This window comes from Bubalus kerabau, chromosome 18 (assembly GCF_029407905.1).
Source record: "Bubalus kerabau isolate K-KA32 ecotype Philippines breed swamp buffalo chromosome 18, PCC_UOA_SB_1v2, whole genome shotgun sequence".
In the NCBI taxonomy this organism is placed as follows: Eukaryota; Metazoa; Chordata; class Mammalia; order Artiodactyla; family Bovidae; genus Bubalus; species Bubalus kerabau.
Genome location: NC_073641.1, coordinates 20,933,229 through 20,961,145, shown reverse-complemented (window position 1 = coordinate 20,961,145; position 27,917 = coordinate 20,933,229). Strand labels below are relative to the sequence as shown.

At 39.3% G+C, this 27,917-nt stretch overlaps 1 long non-coding RNA gene across 4 annotated transcripts in view; it reads right to left on the bottom strand.

The window, feature by feature from the left end:
* The window catches only part of LOC129633320 (uncharacterized), a 607,349-nt gene that overhangs the window by 243,263 nt on the left and 336,169 nt on the right, over positions 1-27,917 (bottom strand). The window lies entirely within an intron of this gene.

The window sequence follows — 27,917 nt, the reverse complement described above, 5'->3', positions numbered from 1 at the left end:
TTAAATGTGTTGTGTCCCATTTCTGACATTCAGCTATATCTGGACATAGCTTAGAAGCTCATAGGGTATATTGGCATGTAGGCTGAAGTGCCTTTTGGGAAAGAAGCTCCCCTAAGCGAAAGAGGATGAGGCAGACAGTCCTGACCAAACCACAAGAACTCTGACATTGTAGGTATAGACTGATTCTAACCACAGCATGTAATTCTATCACTTAGATTTGTTCTAAGCTTCTCAGAAGACTTATGTCTGAGGGTGAATGAAAAGAGTAACAGTGAGCAAGGTCTGAAGGAGTTTGTTTTGCTCAAATGACTGAAAAATATCAAAGGGTGGTGTAGTGTGAATTATACATTCAAAAAAATAATCAAAACAAAAAAACTATATGTACTTAAAAAAAAACATATAAAACTAAAGGAGAGAGGACTCCAGGGTACACAGTCTATGTGTGCCTCTGGGGGGAAGCCAGCTCGCAGCAGCAGGAGAACCCTGCCAACCCCACCCTGTCCAACCAGTAGACAGATTCCTTCACTTGACAACCTACAGTAGTGCTCTCTCAAGGCTCAAAGATTTGTTTGGACACATGTGAGTCACACCTCAAAATTTAGGAAAATAAAAGGGAGATGTTTTTAAGAAGGCCAGAGACCCCACAACAGTACATTGGAGCCAGAATCAGAGAAATAGCATTTATTATTGCTCAGAATATACCCAGATACAACTTGGGGACCCAAAAGGCACCAAGGAAAAAAGTCTTTTTCTGGGGTTGATTAAAATGCTTGCCTGAGATTAGAGGGGAAAAAAAAGTACAATCAAATGTGAGTTGTTGGAATAAATATGGTCACTTTGAATGTGAATGGATTTTTTTTTAAGGGAGTTGGGGTTAGAAGGTAGAACGGACCCACAAATGCTAAGTTCTCAGCTACTATACCTCTGGGAATTTAGTCACTTTCAATGCTTAGTTATAATGCTAAACATTTCCTGAGTTCTCAGAAAATGTGAAATTATGTTATTCACCTAGATCAATTTAAGAAGTGAAGATAAATAATATAAACTGTGAGCTAAATATTTCATACATAGGGAGGGAAAAAAATCAGTAAAATTCTTTGGGAGGCTTACACACTGTATCAGAGAAAAACTCATTCGAAATATTAAATTATTCATTCAGTGTTTAATGAATACCCTTAAGGGTAACCATGGAATAGTTGCCCCAGTGGACTAGTGACTCAGTGGTTTTAAATTAACTAATCAGTCAAATTTTTAAAAAAGAAGGATTTGATCTGATAAGGCTTGCTGAATTAATCAGGTTTTTAGCAAATTTGCCTTGACATATTTAAAGACCATCATTAAGAGATACTTTCTCTTAGGAATTTAGAACCTGTAGAAATCTGAATAGGCTTTCTACAATGAATAAGATTTAATTGAAAACTGACAGTAGATCCGATGACCTTTCTCAGTCTGCATATCTAAAGGAGGCAATATGGCCTTGTAAAAGAGTATGAACCTTGACACCAAATAGGTTAGAATTCACCTCTCCAGTGGAATTCTGTGCAGCTTGAGATAAGTTACTTAACCTCTCTGAGCTTTTTTCAGATCTGAAAAAGGGCTATAATAATATTCGTTTGGGTTTGAGTTTAAATGAACTAATGTGTATAAAGTAGTGTCTAGGAGACGATGCTAGGCTCTCACCACCACCACCATCATCATCCATCATTACTACCTTTTTTCCTCTTAATATCAAATAGCAAGCAACCACAACATTTTTCCCTTAAAAGTCTAAAATCCTTCAAATAAAAGAGTCTTAGGCAAATATAATATCAATTAAGCAGTAATGAATAACGTACCAGTTTGGGTCCCAGGAGTAAACAGAACATACTTTTACTAGGATCATTTAAGGAGGGTTACGTAAAGAGACCGTTTTAAAAGATGTGAATAGGACAGAGAAGTCCATAAAGTATGGTGAAGTAGCCAGATCAAGCTGTAATGGAGTTTTTACCACCCCAGGCTAAAGGGACAAGGAGAGGGATGGGTCAGTATTCCCAGACAATAAGCTGTCAGAGAATGGGCTGCCTTGAGAAGGAAGGTTATTGTCTGGGACATAGCTAGCCTCAGGTGACTCTGAAGGGCAAGAGATGAGGGAATAAATTTGATTACACTCTCCTCTACCCTTCTGATCCTGCTGGGACTCCCCACCAGCCAAGTGCAAGGAAGCCAGAGGGCAGAGAAAGCTGCTGCCTACACCTCATTGGCCAGCCTCCTGCTAGGCAAAGTGATTCCTAGGGTGGGGCAGGGAGGAGAATGTAGCTGAGGGGACAGGAAAGCTGTTCCACACAAATCTGATCTGCAGCCTATGAAGAGGATGGCACTTTTCTGCCATCTCATCTCAGCAGAAGAAAAACATCTATCGTTTATCTTTAATCCTTTCAACAACTCTTGAGGTAGGTATTGTTATTAATGCCCATCACAAAGAAGATGAAAAAAATCAGCTTCAAGAAGTAGGGTGCCAAGGAAATAGCAGCAGAACCAAGATTCAAACCTGATTTGTCCAACTCCAAAGTCCAATTTTTTGTCTATCCTAATACATTGCTTTGCTGCCAAAATCATGGATCAATGCATTTCTTTAAAAATTGAAGTATAGTTGATTTGGAGAAGGAAATGGCAACCCACTCCAGTATTCTTGCCTGGAGAATCCCATGGACAGAGGAGCCTGGTTGGCTACAGTCCATGAGGTCGCAAAGAGTCAGACAAAACTGAGCACACAGCACGTAGTTGATTGGCTCAGATGGGAAAGAATCTGCCTGCAATGCAGGAGACCTGGGTTTGATCCCTAGGTGGGGAAGATCCCCTGGAGAAGGGAATGGCAATCTTCTCAAGCATTCTTGCCTGGAGAATTCCATGGACAGAGGAGCCTGGCAGTCCATGGGGTCACAGTCAGACACGACTGAGTCACTAACATGTCTACTTTCTCTATAGTTGATTTACAATGTTATATTAACTTCAGGTATACAGCAAAGTGATTCTGTTATAATACAGACAGACAGATAGGTAGATAGAGATGTATGTGTTCTTTTTTAGATTTTTTTTCCATTATAGGCTATTACAAGATACTGAATATAGTTCCCTGTGCTATAATTAGGCTCCTGCTGTTTATCTATTTTATATATAATAGTGTGTATCTGTTAATCCCAAACTCCTAACTTATCCCTCTCCCCCTGCTTTCCCCTTTGATAGCCATAAGTTTGTTTTCTATGTCTATGGGTCTATTTCTGTTTTCTAAATATATGATATCACTTAGATGTAGAATCTTAAAAATGACACAAATGAAGCAATGCATTTTAATTTTCAACAAGTGGTAACCTCTGCAAGCATCAAAACTGAGCCCAAACCAAAAAATGTTTGATAAAAATAAATCTCCTCTCAGCAAGGCAGTTATCTTAGCTCCTACAAATTCCTCCCTCAGCAAAGACAATGCAGTGAGGCAGCAGAAAGGCTTTCTCCCTCCAGGTGCCAATCAGGTTGGGGGAGACACATGGTGATTTCATCACTAGAGGAGTTTTCACATAAAAGTTAATTAGGGAGAAGGAAGACTCAGCTCCAGCAGAAAACACACTTTAGGAAATAAAAATGAAGAGAGTAGCTAAGTCAGATAGTGGGTGTTGGCACATTCAGAGATGGAATCTGAGCTGGAGCACCTGGATAAATTTGGCTGCTTTGATGCAAGGAAAGGGAGTTAAGACAAGTTCTTTGCTGGAGACTGAGAATTTACAGAGTGGAAACACCTCACCTGTGAGCCTTCTCACCTGGGTGTCGGAAGAAATAGGTTCCACTTGTATCAGTGTCATATATATGAGCTGGACAGTGTTAGGAAAATCCCTTACCTTTTTATTTCCACAACCCACCTTATCAGGTTGCCTGGGGTGAATTTGATAATATCTGAGAAAGTTTTCTGGAAACTGTAAAGTTCCCTGCAAATGTCAATCAATTCTATTTATTTAAACAACAAATGTGCCAATGCATTCCAAATATGAGTGGAAAGGGGTTCTAAGTATTCGCAAATACTAGAGAGGCTATTAAAAGTATTTTATATGTTTCAGAGGAATTTTTTACATTCTTCATTTACCTCCCTTGGAATTAACATTTTTTTTCTTCTGCATGATAGTAAATATGTTTTGATTGCTGAATTATAAAGCTGCTGAAATGCATTAATTTAAAATATGTATTTATTGAGCATCTCATGTGTGTGGCTCACAGGTTAAAACGTCTGCCTGCAATGCAGGAGACCTGGGCTTGATCCCTGGGTCAGGAAGATCCCCTGGAGAAGGAAATGGCAACCCACTCCAACATATTGCCTGGACAATCCCATGGAGGGAGGAGCCTGGTAGGCTACAGTCCACGGGGTCGCAAAGAGTCGGACACGACTGAGCTACTTCACTTTCACTTTTTCATATGTGCTAATCAGTTCAGTCAGTCAGTTCAGTCGCTCAGTCGTGTCCGACTCTTTGTGACCCCATGAATCGCAGCACGCCAGGCTTCCCCATCCATCACCAACTCCCAGGGTTTACTCAAACTCATGTCCATCGAGTCAGTGATGCCATTCAGCCATCCCATCCTCTGTCATCCCTTTCTCCTCCTGCCCTCAATCCTTCCCAGCATCAGGGTCTTTTCCAATGAATCAACTCTTTGCACGAGGTGGCCAAAGTATTGGAGTTTCAGCTTTAGCATCATTCTTTCCAAAGAACACCCAGGACTGATCTCCTTTAGCATGGACTGGTTGGATCTCCTTGCAGTCCAAGGGACTCTCAAAAGTCTTCTCCAACACCACAATTCAAAAGCATCAATTTTTGGAGCTCAGCTTTCTTCACAGTCCAACTCTCATATCCATACATGACCACTGGAAAAACCATAACCTTGACTAGACGGACCTTTGCTGGCAAAGTAATGTCTCTGCTTTTTAATATGCTATCTAGGTTGGTCATAACTTTCCTTCCAAGGAGTAAGCGTCTTTTAATTTCATGGCTGCAATCACCATCTGCAGTGATTTTGGAGCCCAAAAAAATAAAGTCAGCCACTGTTTCCACTGTTTCCCCATCTATTTGCCATGAAGTGATGGGACCGGATGCCATGATCTTCGTTTTCTGAATGTTGAGCTTTAAGCCAACTTTTTCACTCTCCTCTTTCACCTTCATCAAGAGGCTCTTTAGTTCCTCTTCACTTTCTGCCATAAGAGTGGTGTTATCTGCATATCTGAGGTTATTGATATTTCTCTCAGCAATCTTGATTCCAGCTTGTGTTTCTTCCAGTCCAGCGTTTCTCATGATGTACTCTGCATATAAGTTAAATAAACAGGGTGACAATATACAGCCTTGACGAACTCCTTTTCCTATTTGGAACCAGTCTGTTGTTCCATGTCCAGTTCTAACTGTTGCTTCCTGACCTGCCTATAGGTTGCTCAGGCAGCATGCCAGGTGGTTTGGTATTCCCATCTCTTTCAGAATTTTCCACAGTTTATTGTGATCCACACAGTCAAAGGCTGTGGCATAGTCAATAAAGCAGAAATAGTTGTTTTTGTGGAACTCTCTTGCTTTTTTGATGATCCAGCGGATGTTGGCAATTTGATCTCTGGTTCCTCCGCCTTTTCTAAAACCAGCTTGAACATCTGGAAGTTCACAGTTCGTGTATTGCTGAAGCCTGGCTTGGAGAATTTTGCTAGGCAGTGTACTAATTTCTCAGATGTCCACCAAATTTTCCAGATTCAGGGAGAAAGGATTCTGAGGGTACAGTTGCCTATGAATGACAAAGAATCTGTGTCTCCAATGTAATGTCTTCTCCGCCTCATCAAGATAGATTTGTGTAGGGCGGCAGAAAGTAGACATGAAAGTGAAACCAGGGTAGGTGCCCTCTTTTCTTTGTTAGATTCTAATCTCAAAGGAGAATACTAGAAATGGCACATATAAAAAAGTTTATCACTATAAAAGATTATCAAATGAACTGCAATAGAAACAAACTCAATTTATCAAAGAGCATGCACCAAAATATGTACAGGCAAGAAATCAGGAGGCAGCAATGCAACAACTAAATGCTAAATCAGTTAAAAGAAAAGAAGCTCATGAGGGTATAAAAATCAGATTTTTCATGACAGTGCGAGTTGTCGCCATAGCTCACAAGTGCCTGCTAACTGGCACTTCCCACACATATGGTGGGTAAATTAGACATCTGCCTCAGTGTCCCTCTGCTAAGTCTGTAGTAGAGACAAAGGAAGAAAGTAAACTTCTACTTTCCAAAGTTGTGAATTAAGACAAAGCATACCTTCTTAGTTCAGATTTAAATGTTACCATACTGGTTTCTTATTTATACCTCCTTTTTTTCTAGAGTAGCCTGTGAAGGCTGTCTATTATCTGAGTGCCTGCTAGAAGCTGTAGAATCTGAAATCTAGAAAGAGTTCACAGTGTAACGAGGAAACTGAGGTATAAGAGTGAACTTGATCTGCCTAAGATCACAGAGCTACCTCCCTGGACAAGGCAGAAGTTAGACTGAGGCCTCTGCACTGTGTCCAGGGTTCTGCCCAGCTAAGGAATCTGGCTTGGGCTGGGGTTCTCTTAAAACTCACTCTATACGCCAACCCACTGGCCCCTCTCAGCGCGCCCAGCAAGGCTCCACAATTTGGTTCTTGCTGGAGTCAGAGCAATTTACTTATCACACAAGGATGGCCTGTATTACGAGGTCATAACTCCTGCGCTGGAGGGTGGGCCCCTTCAGTTACCTCTGCATGGACCTCTCCGTTGAACCAGAGGAGCCAGGTGGTGTGTAATTCACATCTTTAATCTGACCTTGTCCCATACTCTATTCACAAAATGAACCATCGACCCTCATCTGATGGGTCTAATCGTTCTAACACCTGAGCTGTATGGATTTCTATCTGCTATCCCTACATATACATCCTCAGTATTCTTCTGTTCACCTACCTTTCTAAATCCTTCTCTTCTTCAAAATCCAGCAAAAGGTTTTCCTTCTAATGACAATTTGCCCTGCAGCACCATGTCACGTAATTTTCTGCTTTCTCTGAATACTGACAATAAGGTCTTCGTTGCACCACAAAATAATATACTATCTTTCATTTCTTTCACTAATTGCTTTATAGGTTTAGTTTTTCCTCTCTCAACTAGGGGTTTAATAAAGTATATTTTAATGCCTTTTCTGCACTGAAAGTTATATGTTTATAAAATACAAATTCTAAAAGTCGAGAGTAATTCATTATTATTCCTTTTGCCCTTTTTATAATGTTGAACATAGCGTTGAATATTCAGCAACTGCTTAACAAAATATATTTTTAAAATAAAAGTATAAACCCATAAGAAAAACATGAGCATTTTAATTAATAACCAGTGTCAATTGGAAATAAAAATGTATCAAAATGTGGAAAATATTCAACCTCAGTATTTAATGAAGAGATGAAAATTAAAATCTCAAGGTTTTTGCTTATGTTGCTTACAAATGAGCTAATTTAAGGTTTTTTAAAAATAAAATATTTGATAATGATATACATAATAAAATATGCAATTCACATAGTGTTTATTGGTTTCAAAATGATATAAGTTTTTGGAAAGGAATTTGATAATAAAGTACCAAAATCTATAATGGTGTTGTACATTTTGACATAGCAATTCAGGAATAACATGAAATATGGAAAGTACTTTATATGCAAAAGCATTCTCAACAATGCTAATTACAATGACAAAAATTTGGAAACAATTTAGATGTTCAATAATAATGGAATAGCTAAAGAAAATATGAGAAACCTCATGACATACTATGCAGTTAAAAATAGATTTTCACAAGAGATTTTAATTACATGAGAAAATTCCCCTGCTATAATGTTAAATGAAAAGAGCAAGATTAAAGTTGTATATACAGTATGATCCTCTCTCATACCCCGAGCTCTCTGAGCTCTCATAACTGAGCTTTCAAATTTATGCATTTGAAAGCATGCCAGATGACTCTACTTGGAAGATCCACAAGCATCTCAAACACAACATGTCTGTGTATGAACTCAACCTTTTTTCTTTCTTCACTCCCAAATATGTTTCTTCTTGCATCCTCTTCCTCTCAGTTAACGGCACCACCATCCACCCAGCCACAGCAGCCAAAATCCTGAGCCTCTCCCACTCCTGCTCACCCACGCTCAATCAGTGGTTGTACCCTGCCAAGCACCTGGCAAAAATTTCACAGTCCTATCCTCTCTTTGCATGTTTCCCACCACTACTCTGAAAACTCTTTCAGAGTTTTACCTGCACCATGTCAGGTACCTTGTAATATGCTTTCGTGTCATCACCATTACCTGCTCATCCCTCCATGCATCATATTTCACTCATTTCTTATACTGAGCCGCTTGTGGTTCCCCACGCACTCCATGCTGTTTCCCACCTCTGTGTCCTTGTGTTCTGGTTTTTTTTCCTTTTCCTCTTCCCTATATATCCATTTCCTTCCTTCTTTACTTGACTACTCCTGTTTTAAGACTCTGTTGAAATGTCATCTCCTCCTGGAAGAGTTTCCTGATTCTCTCTATTTCTAGCCCCACCCCCACTGCCAACTTGGACCCAGGCCTCTCCCTTCCACTTTCCATGTCTTCTGAACGCCCCAAATGCATATTTGCCAAATTATACTGCAATGATCTGTGTCTCACTGACACTGCCATTCTGAACTCTATGAACCTTGAGGGTGAAAAACATTTCATGCTTGTATATGCGATCACCACATAACATACACTCATATTTTTTTTCACTGAATTCTGCCAAATTGAACTGCTTCCTTTGACTAGAATTATGAGAAGGAAAGCACATTTTGTCTCTACACTAAAAAACACTTTCCTGTGTACTTTATCCAAATCCAAATCCATCATTCTATTGCCTTCTTTTCCCCAAAACAATAACAGCAGTCCCTCCTCTCCATTCGCCAGACATTGGCTAGACACTTGTGGTACGCAATCAACTGTGCTATGGTCTAGGGATGCAAAGATAAATGTGATCAAAAATCACTCTCCACAAGAAGCTCACAGACTAGAGGGGGAGAGAGACAAATAGCACAACACAATACGTGCTCTGACAGAGGCTCAGAATAGCTGGTGTGGGACCCAGAGGAGGCAGAAAGTGATTCATCTGCCTCATGGCTTCAAAGTCTGTTTCCAGTTATTATGCTCTTATGAACACTCTAAGTTATTCAAATACCACTTCATATACTGATGTTTTTCCCCAAGTAGAGAGAAAGGAATGTGGAAGTCAGGCCAAGCAGTTCCTTTCATCTCTTTGCATGTCTGGTTAGACCTTTCTCCCAGCAGAAGAGGCAGCTCTGGGACTCTATGCCCAGGACATGTTCTATAAATGTCCCTCAAATGATTTATAGATAATCACACTCATGTAAGAGAACAGAAGCCACTTTTGATTTCAGCACAAATTTACTGTAAAATAATTGATGTTTTGCAAAATGAAAGGATATCATTTGGCTCCTAAGGTAGCTCAATGCTTCACTTCCAAGGGTACAGAAATGCCAAAATACCTATTCTTTCAATACTTCTCTTGACCAGCATTTCAAAATAGTTCAACTGAGTTGCTTGGCAGCAGATAAATGACCTCTTTCTAGGATTCCATGGCTGCAGCCTTTCCATGGTTGCTCCCTAAAATACCACACTTCACCCTAAATCCAAGGCCAGGGACTTTCCAATTCATTTCTCACAACTGTAGGGTCTGTTAGTTGAGAATACCACCTAATTCTCGTTTTACCTTCCTGCTGCAGTAGGAAAGTTACAACAGAAGCTTCTTTTCAACAACTTTTCTAACTATACCCCTCCCGTTGCCTCATTATGGTGCCCTTCCAGACCTGGGCGGTGGGAGGTGACTAGAGCGGTTTTGTCGTGTGAATCACAGGACAGCATCGTGCATAGTCTGCTGGCCTGAGGCCAGGAGGGAAGGAGCCTCTGGGATGTGTCATTGTCAGCTAAATTATAACAGAGCCATTGAGAGCCTGAAGACAAAACCCCCTGAGTCTTCATGAGGGAAAACAAAATGACTGCAAGACATCTTCGCAAAATCTCTGGTTTAAGCAGCTCACTACCTACAAAAGAAGGTGGAGTTCACTGGAGCACTGAGGCCTTTTGCTTTTTCAATATTTTCCTGCCCCATATCAGGGTAAAGTAAAAGTCTACCATTTGAGTACTTTTAAATTTGAGAAGCATTTGAATGGCATTGTCATGGAAAGCTGTGGAATATATGCACAGACTATAATATACAAATCATGCATTCCAAATCATAGTCAGTACTTTCCATCGTGAGATCAGCTCAACTCTAAAATATGAACAATTCTATCTCTCTAGTTAAAACAAGAAACACATTATGTAGATGATGGATGGATGGATTGATGGATGGATGGACAGAAAGACACATGAAAGAGAGAAAGAGAGCTGGGGAGAGGGAGAACAGACTATCCACATCATAGATTGTGAATTCTATTATGTATAGCTTTCCAAATCGGAGCTTTAGAAATAGAACTCACATCTCTAAGTTATAATGAGCCAGACACTACCAGTATGCTTCTCTCATAGCTCAGTTGGTAAAGAATCTGCCTGCAATGCAGGAGACCTGGATTCGATTCCTGGGTCAGGAAGATCCCCTGGAGAAGCAAACGGCAATCCACTTTAGTATTATGGCCTGGAAAATCCCACGGACAGAGGAGCCTGGCAGGCTACAGTCCATGGGGTTCCAAGAGTTGGACATGACTTAGCGACTAAACCACCATCACCAGACACTATCAGAAGTTTCTTTTAAAACCAACACACCACTTTGTTCCTCAGTTGTTTTCATTCACTTAGCTATGAATCCTACCTTTTATTTTCCAGCAAAAGCTACACCGTGAACAATTCCCTTAAGACAAATTTGGTCAGTTTAGTTCAGTTGTTCAGTCATGTCCGACTTATGTGACCCCATGGACTGCAGCACACCAGGCTTCCCTGTCCATGACCAACTCCCAGAGCTCACTCAGACTCATGTGCATCGAGTCAGCGATGCCATCCAACCAACTCATCCTCTGTCGTCCCCTTCTCAGCCTGCCTTCAATCTTTCCCAGCATCAAGGTCCTTTCCAATGAGTTAGTTCTTTGCATCAGGTGGCCAAAGTATTGGAGTTTCAGCTTCAGCATCAGTTCTTCCAATGAATATTCAAGACTGATTTCCTTTAGAATTGACTGGTTTGATCTCCTTGCAGTCCAAGGGACTATCAAGAGTTTTCTCCAACACCACAGTTTAAAAGCATCAATTCTTTGGTGTTCAGCTTTCTTTATAGTCCAACTCTCACATCCATACATGACTAATGGAAAAACCATAGCTTTGATATGGTGTCCAGGCTGGTCATAGTTTTCCTTCCAAGGAGCAAGCGTCTTTTAAACTTCATGGCTGCAGTCACCATCTGTAGTGATTTTGGAGCCCAAGAAAATAGATTCTGTCACTGTTTCTATTGTTTATCCATTTATTTGCCATGGAGTGATGGGACTGGATTCCATGATTTTAGTCTTTTGAATGTTGTGTTTTAAGCCAGCTTTTTCACTCTCCTCTTTCACTTTCATCAAGAGGCTTTTTAGTTTCTCTTCTCTTCTGCCATAAGGGTGATGTCATCTATGTATCTGAGGTTACTGATATTTCTCCCAGCAATCTTGATTCCAGCTTGTGCTTCATCCAGCCCAGCATTTTGCATGATGTACTCTGCATATAAGTTAAATAAGCAAAGTGACAAAATACAGCCTTGATGTATTCCTTTACCAATTTGGAACCATGTCCGTGTCCAGTTCTGTTATTCCTTGACCTGAATACAGATTTCTCAGGAGGCAGGTAAGGTGGTCTTGTATGAGCATCTCTTGAAGAATTTTCCACAGTTTGTTTTGCTCTACACAGTCAAAGGCTTTGGCATAATCAATAAAGCAAAAATAGATGTTTTTCTATAATTCTCTTGCTTTTTCTATGATCCAACAGATGTTGGCAATTTGATTGGTTTCTCCACCTTTTCTGAATCCCACTTGAACATCTGAAGTTCATAGTTCATGTACTGTTGAAGCCTGGCTTGGAGAATTTTAAGCATTACATTGCTAGCGTGTGAGATTAGTGTAATTGTGGGATAAGTTTGAACATTCTTTGACATTACCCTTCTTTGGGATTGGAATGAAAACTGACCTTTTCCAGCCCTGTGGCTACTGCTGAGTTTTCCAAATTTGCTGGCATATTGAGTGGAACACTTTCACAGCATTATCTTTTAGGATTTGAAATAGCCCAACTGGAATTCCATCACCTCCACTAGCTTTGTTCATAGTGATGCTTCCTAAGGCTCACTTGACTTCACATTCCAGGATATCTGACTCTAGGTGAGTGATCACACCACCATGGTTACCTGGATTTTCAACATCTTTCTTGTATAGTTCTTCTGTGTATTCTTGTACCTTTTCTTAATATCATCTGCTTCTGTTAGGTACATAACAATTTCTGTCCTTTATTGTGCCCATCTTTGCATGAAATGTTCCCTTGGTATCTCTAATTTTGTTGAAGCGATCTCTAGTCTTTCCCATTATATTGTTTTCCTCTATTCGTTGCACTGATCACTGAAGAAGGCTTTCTTATCTCCCCTTGCTACTCTTTGAAACTCTGTATTCAAGTGGGTATATCTTTTCTTTTCTCTTTTGCATTTAGCTTCTCTTCTTTTCTCAACTATTTGTAAAGGCCTCCTCAGACAAGCATTTTGCCTTTTTCTATTTCTTTTTCTTGGGAATTGTCTTGATGACTGCCTTCTATACAATGTCATGAACCTCCATCCATAGTTCTTCAGGCACTCTGTCTATCAGATCTAATCCCTTAAATCCATTTTCACTTCCACTGTATAATCATAAGGGATTTGATTTAGGTCATACATGAATGGCTTAGTGGTTTCCCCTACTTTCTTCACTTTAAGTCTGAATTTGGCAATAAGGAGTTCATGATCTGAACCACAGTCAACTCCCAGTCTTGTTTTTGCTGACTGTATAGAGCTTTGTTTGCAAAGAATTAATCAATCTGATTTCAGTATTGACCATCTGGTGATGTCCATATGTAGAGTCTTCTCTTGTATTTGCTATGTTTTTGTTTATGTGTTTGCTATGTTTATGTGTATGTGTATGCTAAACACTATGTTATGTGTTTGCTATGACCAGCATATTCTCTTGGCAAAACTCTATTAGCCTTTGCCCTGATTCATTTTGTACTCTAAGGCCAAATTTGCCTGTTAATCCAGATATCTCTTGACTTCCTACTTTTGCATTCCAATCCCCCATGATGAAAAGGACATCTTTTTTGGGTATTAGTTCTAGAAGGTCTTGTAGGTCTTCATAGAACCATTCAATTTCAGCTTCTTCAGCATTACTGGTTGGGACATAGACTTGGATTACTTGTGATATTGAATGAACAGAGATCATCCTGTCATTTTTGAGACTGTACCCAAGTACTGCGTTTTGGACTCTTTTGTTGACTATGATGGCTACTCCATTTCTTCTAAGGGATTCTTGCCCACAGTAATAGATATAATGGTCATCTGAATTAAATTCATCCATTCCAGTCCATTTTAGTTCACTGATTCCTGAAATGTCTATGTTCACTCTTGCCATCACCTGTTTGACCATTCCAATTTGCCTTGATTCATGGACCTAACATTCCAGGTTCCTATGCAATATTGTTCTTTACAGCATGGACTTTACTTCTATCACCAGTCACACCCACAACTGGGCATTGTTTTCACTTTGGCTCTGTCTTTTCATTCTTTCTGGAGTTAGTTCTCCACTATGCTCCAGTAGCATATTGGGCACCTACCGACCTGGGGAGTTCATCTTTCAGGGTCATATATTCCTGCTTTTTCATACTGTTCATGGGGTTCTCAAGGCAAGAATACTGCAGTGGTTGGCCATTTCCTTCTCCAGTGGACCACTCAGAACTCTCCACCATGTTCTTCCCAACCCAGGGATCGAACCCAGGTCTCCTGCATTGCAGGTAGATTCTTTATAAGCTGAGCATCAAGGGAAGCCCAAGAATACTGGAGTGGGTAGCCTATCCCTTCTCCAGCAGATCTGCCCAACCCAGGAATTGAATCAGGGTCTCCTGCATTGCAAGTAGATTCTTTACCAGCTGAACCACAAGGGAAGCCCTAAGACAAATTACAACTGAATTATGTTAAGACTTAGTAATACTATTGGTTTAGATTACAGGGGATACAATTAGAATTTAAAGAAAATAAAATAAAAAGAGACTGGGGCAGTTGGCAGAGCATCACACAGATTTGACTGAAAGCAGTTGTATGAAAGTTTTCTAATGAGGCTTCAATAAAAACAACTTTTATCCTAGCACCCTGTAATTCAGTATTCTCAAGCTATCATTTCTCCCTGATTATCAATTGCTATCCAAGGACTCACTACCTGCAGATTTTATAAACAAAAGAAAAACAAGAAACAAAATGAAAAAGTTTGATGTTGACTAAAATAAACATAAGGAATAAACAAGGAAATTAACATAAATAAGAAATCAATGACTAGGAGTAAAAACCCAAACCAATAGGTTCTCTGGCTCTTACAAAGTGACAACCCATTATCATCTTCGAGGGAATGAGCCCACTACGGTGGGGTCATTAACATGCAGACAGTGAAAACTGTATGCATCTCAACTCCAGCTTCTCAATGTTAGCTGGAGCCAAGGAACAAACAAATATTTAATCAACAATAAAGAGTAGTGTTTTTTAATGTTGAAATGAAAAGAAGCTAGACAATAAATTTGGAATTTTTCTTTCCAAAAGTTTCTCTGTTCTATCATTTTATTGTGGGCAATAAAGGTTATAAACAACAAAGTTAAGATCTATTAAGGCAGAGATGATAATACTCTTCTGCCAAGAGAGTCATTTTCAACATTTTCTGTCTCTTTCATATTCAGGATTATTTGTAGGAGATAGAATCAAATCAACCCTTCAGTAGAGTGCCAATTTTTTTTCAAGCAATTTTCATTCTTATGAAGAGAACTTTGGCTCACTTCATTTCAAAAGAAGGAATTTTAAGATATTACTGAAAGAAGAAAATTTTACATTAAAAAACAAAAAGGCAACTTACTGAATGGGAGAACATATCTGCAAATGATACATCTGATAAGGTGCTAATATCCAAAATACATAAGAAGCTTTATACAACTCAATATCAAAAAAAACACACAACCTGGTTAAAAAATAGGGAGCAGATCTGAATAGACATTTTTCCAAAGAAGACATACAGTTGGTCAACAGGCATGTGAAAAGATGTTCAACATCACTAATTATCAGAGAAATGAAAATCAAAACCACCATTAGATATCACCTCCTACCTGTTAGAACAGCTGTTATCAAAGAGACAAGAAATAACAAGTGTTGATGAGGATATGGAGAAATGGGAACCCTCCTGCACTGTTTCATTTCACCGGGAATGAAAACCGGCACAGCCACTTGGAAAACAATATGGAGATTCCTCAAAAAATTAAAAATAAAACTAGCATATGATCCAGCAACTGTATTCTGGGTATATATGCAAAGAAACGCTAATTTGAAGAGATACATGCACTCCAATGTTCACAGCAGCATTATTTATAATAGACAAGATATGGCAGCAACCTAAGTGTCCATCAACAGATAAATGAATAAAAAAGATGTGCCACATACACACACACACACACACACACACCCGCACACACACACTAGAGTATTACTCAGTCATAAAAAAGAGTAAAACTTTGCCATTTACAACAACACTGATGGACCTGTAGGGTACGCTTAGTGAAATAAGTCCAAGACAAATACTATATGGTTCCATCCACATGCAGAATTCATATGCAAAATGTAAAACAAATGAATATAACAAAACAGAGTCACAAATACAGAGAACAAACTAGTAGTCACCAGCTGGGAGAGGGAAGAAGTGAGGGGCAAGATAGGAGAAGCAGGTTAAGAAGTACAGACTATTAGGAATAAATGAAATAAGATACAAGGATGTAATATACAGCACAGGCAATATAGACAATATTTTATAAAAAACTTTATATGGAGTATAATCTATAAAAATGTTGTTGTACCTGAAAATGTGTTGTACCTGAAATTTATATATTATAGATCAACTATATACTTCAATTTTTAAATAAAATAGATGTTTATTCAGAGATGAAAAGGAAAAGAGCAAAACAAATTAGTGCAACAGTAAGAATTTTGGAATTAGTCATACTTGGATGCAAATTATGTTTTGGTCATTTCCTAATATTGTGGCCTTGAGGACTCTATTTAACCCATTGGGATATTAAGTTCATGGTTAATATAAACAGAACTGCTGAAACCCACACTGCAGGGGTAGAGAGTAGATTAAATGAGGGGCTGATAGGTCAGCACATACCAAACACTATACCTGGATCAGAGGAGGTGTTCCTTCAGCGTTAGCTTCATTTTAATTTGTTTGTCCTTTACATTGAGGAAGAAAGCACCATTTTTTTTAGGAGGCTCAGACTTTACTGATGTTGTAAAACTGTTTCATTAAAAATGGACTCTGTCCAGGATTATTATTCTGCAGTCACACTGAGAGGAGCTCGTTTTTACACTCAAGAGCAGCACAAGATTTAATCTCTAGTTTCTAAGCTCTTCAATGGCCTTCTGCAGGGTCAAACAACCATTTCAAGCCTTATATCCAGGGCTTTGAAATTTTCTGCTGTTTACATCTTTAAGTACACATCAATGAGTTTCAAAATGAACCCTATCACTTTTATCGACAAGAAGTTAATTGCAAGCACCCACTCTCAACTGTTAGCAGCTTCCAAGTGTTTCACAAATTTGAAAGGCTCTGAGTATAGAGAAAGGACAAGCAGAGAAGCCTGAAGCAGGGAAGAAAATGCCCCTCAGTTCACCATGATCCCCATGATTACCCAATAGTTTGCTCAGAACTTGGTTGCTGTAATTGGAGCCTGTGCTGAATAATCACTATTCATGTGGTACCCATCTGGCACCTGAAATTAGATTCTGTTCCCTCTGCATTCATAATGGTGATGAAGGATGGAACTACATAACAGAAAAAACTTGTAAAGATTATTTTGCTAATAGATGAATTTCTTAGCCAAGAAAAAGGAAAATGGCTGTTTCTTTTCTAAGGATGTGGTTTATTGGCTCAATTTTCTTAAAGGGCAATGATATTTGGGAAGCTGGAGTTTTATCTTTAAAAATCTCTCTAGTTCACTGAAGGAGTAATGTAAGCCAAAGTGTATAAACTGCAGAATAAAACCAAATTTAATGTCTGATAGCTAAGTAACCAAGGAAAAGAAACTTGGAGTTAAAAGGCTCTTCAAGTTTCCAGCTCATAATCTCATACCATGGCTTATCACACCATATTTCACTGTACCATAACAGAGATATTGTAATTAACCATCCTATTCTTAAATATTACTAGGAACTCAAGAGCCCTAAGCCACTACATTAGACAGAATTTTTTTTTTTTTTTTTTTGGCCACATCTTGAAGCCTGCAAGATCTTAGTTCCCAGGCCAGGGATTGAACCGAGGCCCTCAGCAGTGAAAGCACCGAGTCCTAACCACTGGATGACCAGGGAAGTCCCTAGATAGAATGTTTAAGAAACTTTTTTTGCGGTGGTGGGGCTGGGGGGAAGGGGGCAGTGGAGAGGAACTGGTTTATCACTTATGTGCTGTACTTAGTCGCGTCTGACTCTTTGCCACCCATGGACTATAGCCTGTGAGGCTCCTCTGCCCGAGGGATTCTCCAGGCAAGAACACTGGAGTGGGTTGCCATGTTCTCCTCCAGGGGATCTTCCCAACCCAGGGATCGAACCCAGGTATCCCACATTGCAGGTGGATTCTTTACCATCTGAGCCACCAGGGAAGCCCAAGAATACTGGAGTGGGTAGCCTCACCCATTTCCTGGGGATCTTCCTGACCCAGTAATCAAACCAGGGTCTCCTGCATTGCAGACAGATTCTTTACCAGCTGAGCTACTAGGGAAGCCCTTATCACTTATATTTAATATTACTCACTATTGCAATAGTTCAGATCCTTAAAAACTTAATTATTATTAACTATAAAATAAGTATTATTGGCTATTCAGCTATTCAGATCAAACTACCCTGGCTCTTCTACTTACTGTATGACTTTTGGCAAGTTACCTGTCCTCTCTGTATCTCTGTTTCTCTGTTTGTAAACTGGAACTATGATATCTTGCTTCAAACCATTATTGGAAGGAATATAGAATGCATAGAGGTAAAGTGCTGGAAACAGTGACAACACACAGTAAACTCTCACTAAGGTACATCATCCTCATATTTATCCTCATATTTATTACCCTTAGGAAACTATGATTAGTTTACAGTGAATGTACAGTAAATGTGATAGGGACCATTGTTTTGAAAATAATAATCTAGTTTTTGTATTCACTCTGCATCGTGTTGCTCTGTAGTTACCTGTTCATTGAATCCATAATTTTAGTCTCAAATAGCTAATGTCTTGCTTGATGAAGGCCGGAGACATTCCCACTGATGTCAGAAGCAGGTGGACACTCACTGTTAACATATTTAGTTAACAATATCTTTAAAGTGCTAATTAGTGAGTCTAATAGAAGAGAGCATAAATATTGGCAAAAAGGGAGGCAAATCTCTAATTATGTGAAAATCATAGAAGTCTTTATTTGAAAGACTCCCTCCAAAATAAACTTGTTAAAAAAGAAACTAAAAAAAAAAAAATGCTTAGTAAGTATGTTAGTTGTGTGTTAACTGCTCAGTGGACTGTAGCCCACCAGGCTTGTCTGTCCATGGAATTCTCCAGGCAAGAATAGTGGAGTGGATTGCCATTCCCTTCTCCAGAGGATCATCCTGAACCACGGATCGAACTTGGGTCTCTTGCATTGCAGGTGGATTCTTTGCCATCTGAGCCAGCAGGGAAGCCAGCTAGTAAGGTGGGTTGGCTACAAATCAGTGTTTTCCTATATACCAACAACTAAAAGTATAATACTGCAAAACAAAAACAGCCTATGAAACTGGACACTATGATTTTAGGGATTTTGTTTGCATGTTCATTTACAAAGGTACAGGGGATATGTGGAGGAAAAATATATAAAAATTTCTTTTTTTAATAACTTTTTTGTTTTGTAGTGAGATATAGCTGATTACAAACAATGTTGTGATAGCTTCGGGTGAACAGTGACGGGACTCAGCCACACATATACATGCACCCCTTCTCTCCCAAACTCCCTCCCATCCAGGCTGCCACAGAACTCAGCCATAGCAGAGTCCCACGCACTAAACAGTAGGTCCCTGCTGGTTATCCAACTCAAATACGGCAGTATGAAGGACATAAAAGAAGACACAGCAAACAAACGGAACATTTCTGAAGAAAGAACGTGCAATTCCAATCATGTGCAGTTCTAACCTGAATTATTTATCTATTTGTTTACATTTAAATGCTTGTTACAGAAAGTTTCACAAAAACACAAAGGCAGAGAAAACACGATCATGAACCCCAGGTACTCATCATGCAGCTAAACAGTATGAGTGAGTTTCCATTCTTGCTTTATCTATCCTAACACACGTTCTGCACTATACTTTCCTGCTTGCATAATTTACGACATCATATAAATAAACATGTAAATATATGTTGAAAATTTGGTTGAAATTCCATAGGAAAGTTTCTGAAAAATAATAATAACAAAGGAATTTTTATAATAATCAAAATAATTTATCCTGGTACCAGAGTAAAAGAAAAACCAATGTGAATGAAAATAAAAACATATACAACTGTATATCATATACATATTTGATATTTGATAAAGGTAACATTTTTCTTTATCCCCAGTGTTTAAAGCATAGGTTACTCTATCATTGGGTTGGGACAACTTGATAATCATTTAGATATAAAATATCTTCATCTCAGGCCAGAAAATATTCCAGATGACTTTAAGATTTAAATGAGAAAGATAAAGCCATGAAAGTAGTGAAATAGAACATCTGTAAATATTTTATTTCTTTAAGGGTACAGCAGGTCTTTTGACATATCATATGTACTAGACTTTATGTACTTTCTTAAGTGCATAAATTAGGAATAAAATGATGTAACTAATTTTGAAAATAAAATATATATATGTAAAAATTTTTTAAATAGATAACATAGACTAGGAGAAATCATAGTGCATTTTATAGATAAAGTTACAACATGAAGAACTCTTAGAAATCCATAGGAAAAATAACTTCTCAGTAGAAAGACAGACAAAGAGCATGAAAAGGCAAATTCACAAGAAGATAAACTTTTAAAGTAACATGGAAAAAAATCAACTTTACTAACAAGCACAAAGTAAATAGATAAAATAAGGAGATGCTCTAGTTTGTCCATTAGATGGTACATTAAAATAAAAAATAACGCATAATGTTGGAGCACTCATTTACTGCTGGTGGGAATATAATCAGTACAATATTTCTAGACAGATTTTTGGCAAATATATCAAAAGCCTGGTAAACACACATACCCTTTGAATCAGCATGAGACAAGGATACAGAGATGTATATGCAAAAATAATGATCAAAGTATTGCTTGTAATAGGAAAAAATGTGAACAAAGTAAATATCAAACTACAAAGGATTATCACAGTTAATATTTCTATAAAAAGCAAAGGAATATTTTGAAGCTATTAGAAATAATGATGTAGATGTATATATAAAGATGTTCATGATAAAACTAAGTGAAAAGCACAGCTTACTAATTGTATTTATAGTATTTCTATCTCAGTAAGCAACTCCAGGAGATAGTGAAGGACAAGGAAGCCTGGTGTACTGAAGTTCATGGGGTTGCAAAGAGTTGGACCCGACTTAGTGACTGAACAACAAATTTCTGTACTATGCCTGTACATACACAGAAAATAATCTGGAAAGACAGATATCAAAATATAACAGTGTTTAGGTCTAGAATGATGGGAGATTTTCACCTTTTGTTTCTGTGCATAATGTGATCTAATTATTCTGCAGTGAACATGTATTATTTGTCTTATAAAATTAAGAAATACAAAAGTACATATGGTTATAGCACTAAATATAGTTTGCAGCTAGATCAAAATGGTTGGAGACACAATGATCATGGAATTCCTTCGTCAAAATTGGGTGGATGCTTCTAATAAGAGAGGTAAAGCAGGTTTTCCATGACTTGACAGGAGACGGGATATTTCAGATTGTGAACATATATGCTTTGGCTGCTGTGAAATATGAAGCAGATTTGAAATTCAAGTATAATCATGGAAATTCAAACTCACAGTCATTACAGTTAGTTCTCTTGAATACTAACAAGTAAATGAAAGAAAGTAATATTGAAAATAATACATGATAACATGTTTATGTGAAGTGAAAGTCACTCAGTCGTGTCCAACTCTTTGCGACCCCATGAACTATACAGTCCATGGAATTTTCCAGGCCAGAATACTGGAGTGGGGAGCCTTTCCGGAAACTTCTCCAAGGGATATTCCCAACCCAGGGATTGAACCCAGGTCTCCCACATTGCAGGTAGATTCTTTACCAATGAAGCTATCAGGGGAGCCTCAACACATTTATATAAAAGCACAATTTTTAAATTTGTCAATCATCATTCCTAAAGTGAGCATTAGTTTACACATTTCTGATGCAAAGTTTCATGAATTGAATTAACCGTATATGAAAGCACTTGCCAAGAAATTTTCTGTAAATTAAAAGAAAAGAACAACCAATAGAGAAAAGCCAAAGCAATTTGTTTAACCCAAGCGGGCAGAAAGCCTCCAGGTGCCACATACCTCCCCACAGCCTTCAAAAACCTTGATCAGCCAGAGCCTGGTTCAGCTCTGTACCTGGGAACAATCCTGTTTCCATTTAAGAAGAATTTAAAGAGCTTTGTATTCATGGGCAATGAGAGAGAGAGAAAAAGAAAACACATTTGACTGGCAAGTTCTTGCCAGACACGATGTTATTAGTTTATATCCATTACTCCACTTTCAGAATCTGTGGAATAGGTGGCATTTCCTATTACATTTCTTAGTAAATGTAAATAGTAAATGCAATTCCTATTACATTACATTTACTCTGCAGGTGTAAAACCAAGCCTAAGACAAATGAAGTGATTTCCCCAAAGCATCACAAAGTAAAAGTGTGAGTCAAATTCATTATCTTTTTGGCTCATTGTTTTATGTACCTTTCAAAAGGCTAAAGAGACAAATCTGATTTGGTTACTCTGTAGCCGTTGGAGAGGGCGTCCCAGGTGGCACAGTGGTAAAGAATCCACCTGGCAGTGGAAGAGATTCAAGAGACAGAGGTTCGATCCCTGGGTCAGGAAGATCCCCTGGAGAAGGAAATGGCAACCCACTCCAGTGTTCTTGCCTGGGAAATCCCATGGACAGAGGAGACTGGCCAGCTACAGTCCATGAGTCGGACATGACTGGGCACAGCAGCTGGAGATGGGCTAGCCCGGAGTTTCAGCAAACAGATTTTTGAGCCAGAATATCTGGGTTCAAAGCCAACTCTGCCACTTGCTAGATGTGTGACCCTGCACATGCTTCCAGACCTTTCTGTGATTGTTTCCTCTCTTGAAAATGGGGGCAATAAGAGTACCTGCCTCATAGGTAAGGATTGATGGATAAGTGTTAAGGTGGAGAAAGGACTTGGGACTTATCCTGACAAATACTAAGCATCAGTAAATGTTAGCTGTCTTTATCATTGTTTGTGAGTTTTTTGTGGCCACTTCAGGTTCCATTTTCAGCAGCTTGCCTTTTCCTTATGCACCCTCTTTCTTGTTTCCCAGCTTTCTCCCTGCCAGCTCCCTAGGAGTCCAAGTCTGATCCCCAGCTCAGTGGCTCGGTCCCTGCACACCAGGACTGCCTGCACTTAGGCTCTGTCTTGAAACGCTCTGCCAGCCTGTGGGGGGGCACGTGGGTGCCTCTGCGGGACCTTGGCTGTGCCACCTGCTACTTGTCACCCCCTCTCAGTACACTGCTTGCAAACTGGCAGAACATCCTTCTGTTTCTACCACTGACAGCCACCCACCCCTCACCTTGGAATAGATTCGGTTTCCAGGCTGGCAGTACAAATCCTGAAAATGTTCCCAATCAGACCGACTATTGTCCACTGGCCTTAAGCTGTCCTTCAGAGAGGAAAAGAAAAAGCTTCTCAAATAAGAGATTACGGCCCCTCCCATCTCCAAAGTACCCTTGAAAAGAGTGCAAGCTAGGAATTACACATGCACTTCATTTTTTAAATTGTACGAATGGCACAGTGTTTTACTTTTGCCGCTAAGTGAGGCATCTCCAAACATGGTATGATTCTGAACAAAGAAATTATGTCCAAGTTTTTTTGGAGACAGGGCTTCTTTCTGTCTGCTGACCTTCTCAGCTTCTTTTGTTTCTGCCAAAACACATTCCCTGGCTGCCTGCACTTGGTCAAAATCATGGCCAAAAAGAAGGATTTGCAGCGTGACACCTGATTTGAAGTCACCTGGAGATCTTTAATCACTTTGCCACCTCTAATCTGATGTTAATGAATGCTTAACACTGCCTCAAAAGTTCAAATCCTTACAGATTAATACTTCCTCAAGGAAGCAGCAAAGTATTGGCTGCTTTTTGGTTGGCCAAAAAGTTCATTTGGTTAGTGAAAATGTTGTTCAATACTGTTCTTGGCGAAAATGAAAAATGTGTTTTATTTGTATTTAAAACCAAATGAACTTTTTGGCCAACCCAATTTTTCAGCAGCACAAGGCTACACAGAACAGTAAAATTCTGATCTTTCAAAGGACAGACTTCCCAATCCTTACTAGTGCCCCAGAAATGGAACAATGAATTCTTTGGCCTTGCCATTCATCCAAGGTTTCTTATGCTTTGCTTTCAAATTTTTAAATATTTGCATTTTCATTTTGCGTTCTGAAGATGTATGCTTTATATCTACACTATGCCTTTCAACCAAGGTTCTCAAAACTACTTTATACCAACATTTCACAGTATGAAAGTGAGAATTCAAATTTCAGAGATAATGAAAGACAAGCAAAATCTTCTAGTGACTTTTTGAAACTATATCTATACATAGGATGCAGAGAGCCAATAATAGATTGGAAGGAACCACTGTTGGAGAAACTACGTTTTACTCTGTCCTAAAATGATGCCTTGATTGCTGGCAGGACTCAGTAAATATTCACATTAAAAAAGCAAGTATTTGTTGAGTATCTCTTAATGGTGCAAAATCTCTCTTAATGTGCAAAATCTACATTTTAGTGAGAAAAAATATATAAAACATAAAAATCTTTAAACGCTATCTTGTTCAGAGAACAAGGCTGAAACCAAAAACAGTTATGGAACAAGACTGAAACTAGAAACAATTACAGAATACTACGCTGGGAAGATCCTCTGGAGGACAGCATGGCGACCCACTCCAGTATTCCTGCCTAGACAATCCCATGGACAGAGGAGCCTGGAGGGCTACAGTCCATGGGGTTGCAAAGAGTCAGACACAACTAAGCAACTGAGCATGCATGCACAGTCTATAATCAGACCTTAATAAATATTGTGTGGTATAGCTAACAAGTAAAAGTAATTAAGAAAAGGAAAATGAGAGAAGTTGTTGAAGGCTAGGGAAATGAAGAAACAGTGTAGTTTTCAAGCAGACTTTATAAAGTGGCAAGTGAATAAGTGGACAGAACAGAAAAAGGAGAGGCAATCATTCCTGAAAGGAATAGCATTGGGCAAATAGTAAGTCACTGTAGGCAGGGCAGAGACTAGAACACAACTGTACAATGGGGGAAGGGTAGCAGTTAAGAAGGAAGGCAGAGTGTCTTCTCTACCGGAACACATTCGTTACAGGGAGTAAAGGAAAATAACCTGGGATCACTGTATGAAAAAGGAGCTTATGGGGCATTTAGTACCAGTTGGGCTTGATCTAGTAGGTAACCAATGTACTCCTGGCACATGACTAGCAAGGCAGGGCCCTGCTTTAAGAAGTATGTTCAGCCAACAGAAGATGAGTAAGTGTGAGATGATCTAATTCATTGGCTTGTTTTCTTACAGAGGTCCTTATTTTACTACATTAATTGGATGTAGGCCTGCTCTGTCATTACCTCTGAAACCTTCAGGGATTGCAAAGAAATTCAGAACCTCAGTTCCCACAGGAATAATAACATCTGTGAAAGTGCTGCACTCAATATGCCAACAAATTTGGAAAACTCAGCAGTGGCCACAGAACTGAAAATGTTAGTTTTCATTCCAATCCCAAAGAAAGGTAATGCCAAAGAATGTTCAAACTTCCACACAATTGCACTCATCTCATATGCTAGCAAACTAATGCTCAAAATTCTCTAAGCAAGGCTCCAATAGTACGTGAACCGAGAATGTCCAGATGGTCAAGCTAGACTTAGAAAAGGCAAATGAACCAGAGATCAAACTGCCAACATCCATTGGATCATCAAAAAAGCAAGAGAATTTCAGAAAAACATCTACTTCGTCTTCATTGACTATGTTAAAGCCTTTGACTGTGTGGATCACAACAAACTGTGGAAAATTCTTAAAGAGATGGGAATACCAGGCCACCTTACCTGCCTCCTGAGAAATCCATATGCAAGTCAAGAAGCAACAGTTATAACCAGACATGGAACAACAGACTGGTTCTAAATTGGGAAAGGAGTAAATCAAGGCTGTGTATTGTCACTTTGCTTATGTAATTTATACGCAGAGTACATCATGTGAAATACCAGGCTGGATGAAGCATAAGCTCGAATCAAGATTTCCAGAAGAAATATCGATAACCTATGTTATCAATAACCTATCTGTTATCGATACGCAGACATGCAGATGATACCACACTTATGGCAGAAAGTGAAGAGAAACTCAAAAGCTTCTTGATGAAAGTGAAAGAGGAGAGTGAAAAAGTTGGCTTAAAACTCAACATTCAAAAAACTAAGATCATGGCATCCTGTCCCATCACTTCATGGCAAATAGATGGGGAAACAACAGAAACAGTGACAGGCTTTATTTTCTTGGGCACCAAAATCACTGCAGATGGTGACTGCAGCCATAAAATTAAAAGATGCTTGCTCCTTGGAAGAAAAGCTATGACCAACCTAGACGCCATATTAAAAAGCAAAGACATTACTTTGTTGACAAAAGTCCATATATCAAATCTATGGTTTTTCCATTAATCATGTATGGATGTGAGAGTTGGACCATAAAGAAAACTGAGCACCAAAGAATTTATGCTTTTGAACTGTGGTGTTGGGGAAGACTCTTGAGAGTTCCTTGGACTGCAAGGAGATTAAACCAGTCAATCCTAAAGGAAATCAGTCCTGAATATTCATTGGAAGAACTGATGCTGAAGCTTAAACTCCAATACTTTGGCCACCTGATGGGAAGAACTGACTCATTGGAAAAGACCCTGATGCTGGGAAAGATTGAAGGCAGGCTGAGAAGGGGATGGCAGAGGATGAGATGGTTGGATGGTATCACTGACTGAATGGACACAGATTTGAGAAGCTCTGGGAGCTGGTGATGGACAGGGAAGCCTGGTGTCCTACAGTCCATGGGGTCGCAAAGAGTAACACATGACTGAGCAACTGAACTGAACTGATCAAGTATGGGACTTCCATACATTAATTTGTATTTAAACAAATATTTATTGAGTAACTACTAAGTGCCAGGCCTTGTCCTGAGTGCTGGGAATAAAGCAGTGAACAAAAAGAAAAAAATCTCTACTTTCATCTATCTTATATTCTAGGGGGAGAAGACACATAATATGTTAACATACAAATAACCTAAATAAACAATTAATGAGCAAGCTATAAATATATTTTGTAAAATGGTGACATGCAAAGACAAAAACCAAACATGTATGAATGATAGTGATTGTAACATAGAATGGCTAAGAACAGACTCTCTGAAAAGATAACATTTAAATAAAATCCTGAAGGATGCATGGGAGTGAGCCTGTAAGCATCTGACAGTAGCTGGTGTATTTGAAGCATAGTCAGGGTAGCTGGTGCCAAGTGAGCCAAGGGGAGAGGAATGGAGGTGAGTTCAGAGAGTTAACAGTGTATGTAGTTAGCACCTTGTAAGGCATGCTACAGGCCTCCCAGGTTGCCCCACTGTTAAATAACAATCCCGGAGGCATAAGACATGAGGGTTTGATCCCTGAGTTAGGAAGAGCCCCTGAAGGAGGGCATGGCAACCCACTCCAGAATGCTTGCCTGGAGAATTCCGTGGACAGAGAAGCCTGGCAGGTTACAGTCCATAGGGTTGCAAAGAGCTGGACACAACTGGCACACACACACAAGGTACACTACAGCCAGTCTCTGGGTGCATGGCTCTTGGAGAGCAGAAGAGAAGAGCAGGACGCTTGCTGGCCGTTGGAGGAAACAGAAAACAGCACCAAACTCCAACCCATGAGCAACCTGCTTCTCTCTTCCAGGGCTGCTCCTTTTAAATGGTTTCCTCCAACGCCCAGCCTCAGAATCCCCCTTTTCACAGCATACCAGGAGGAAACAACAGTGAGAGATATAATCAAGGAAAAATACAGTCATCAGAGTAGCACTGAACATCCATTAGTGCATCAAGTGCAGTCTACAAACTAGCAGCAGTCCTGACCACCCTTTGAGAACCACTATCCTAGCCTGGCAGGACACAGCAGGGAGGAGGTGCCAACAAGGACAGAAGGTGCCAGCAAGGGCAGATGGTATCTGCAGGAAGCGCACTTCACCGGCAGCCGATGATAAGCACAAAACGGTGAAAGAAAAAGGAGCTTAAGGTTTATAAATTAAAAGCCATTTCTGAGCTCCTCCCCTTTCCATCCACTGATATAAAAACCAGGCTGTTTGGAATGACTACCTGGAAGAAAAATCCTTGCTGGCAA